The 1,497-nt window shown below is 44.1% G+C and overlaps 1 non-coding gene across 1 annotated transcript; it reads right to left on the reverse strand.

The window, feature by feature from the left end:
* Positions 1–268: 268 nt before the first annotated feature.
* On the reverse strand, positions 269–340 carry Trnap-agg (transfer RNA proline (anticodon AGG)). The gene has a single exon. It is a non-coding gene; the product is annotated as a tRNA-Pro (tRNA).
* Positions 341–1,497: the final 1,157 nt, after the last annotated feature.

Raw genomic sequence — 1,497 nt, forward strand, 5'->3', positions numbered from 1 at the left:
GGCTCTGCATATCTCAGACTGTGGAAGAAGACTACGAACAAGACGATGAAGCCATCAGATGGATTATGTGAAGTGCAGAGTGGGAGGAAATACTGAACGATAGACTGTGGGAGAAAAGAGAAGACTCCAGGGTGTTTTATCAACGACCTGCGTAAGCAGAAATGTATCAGGAAGATAAAGGAGAAGGAGAAGTGGAGGTACAATTTTACTAGAGTTTATCAAGGATTTGAATGAAATTGTTGAGTGAATGACTTCAAAACAAAATGTAGGGCTCGTCCGGGATTTGAACCCGGGACCTCTCGCACCCTAAGCGAGAATCATACCCCTAGACCAACGAGCCAGCTGTTGTCTGACGTGTTTTGGACGGTGAAAGCGCCAGATTGAGGTCGTGCCAGAGGCAAGCTGCAGTTGGCAGCGGTCCAGCCTTGCGGAACCGCACGCGGCGGCCTCTGGCGCGTGCCACGCCACACCTCTCCAGTCGCACGTCATTTTCATTTCCACTAAGCAGTACTTTGGTATGGCACTGCAAATAATGATAAGATACAAATCCGAGATTTAATAATTCAAATGTCGTTTTAATGCGTGAAAGTGTGTACACACCCCTGCTGTCTCCCAACAGATAACCTGAACTTGACGAGAAACTATACTATGACAGTGCAAACTGCCCATGGCAATAGCCTTAATACTCTGAAATTTTAACGAGTGTAGCAGATGTACTGAAATATAAGAAAATTGTCTGGAACTGAATGGTGACCTAAATATGAATTGCGTATATCGTGCAATAAGGAGGTGATCCGATCACCATATGTTACACTGAGAACTCGGGCGTGTTAGTCACGACTGATTGCTTTTACAGCTGAATTTATGTGTCAAAGATAAAGAAATTAATTTACTGCTCAAATCAGGTCAATGAATTGGATCTAATACACGCGCCCTATACCTTTATCCAAGTACGCAAAAGCGGAAACAAGAAAATCAAATAAACCTTACCTTCCGAAATTAAATACAGTTTCCACAGGTATACGATATGATGCGTTTTGTTTGTTTGTCTGTTTTGTTTTAGGGTGCGAAAACCACTAAGTCATACACGCCCATTTCAAAACTGCACAACCCGAGTACACGTCAATGCCAATCGACGTAAGAGAGCTAAACACAGGAACGTGGAGAAAGTTCTATAAAATACCCCATAGAGAAACGGAGTTCCAGAACTACAATTTAATAGCCTTCGCCATATTACTACGACGGTTAAAAAGTAAAACGCGGTCGATAGTCAGCGCGTCGTTAAGTAAAACGGCCGATAGCACAGACGGCAAATGCAGACGGGAACGTAAGCGGTTAAAAAAAAAGGTTCCGTTGGCAAATGGACAGTACAAAGTAGGGAGCAATGTACACAAAGTGGTGGGGGAGCACCACTTAAATGGCGGTGGCTAAAGAGACAGTGCCCAATACGCAACCTACTTAAAATGAACTCCTCACAGGGAGAGGGCCGATAGGAGG

This window comes from Schistocerca cancellata, chromosome 3, assembly GCF_023864275.1.
Source record: "Schistocerca cancellata isolate TAMUIC-IGC-003103 chromosome 3, iqSchCanc2.1, whole genome shotgun sequence".
Classification (NCBI taxonomy): domain Eukaryota; kingdom Metazoa; phylum Arthropoda; class Insecta; order Orthoptera; family Acrididae; genus Schistocerca; species Schistocerca cancellata.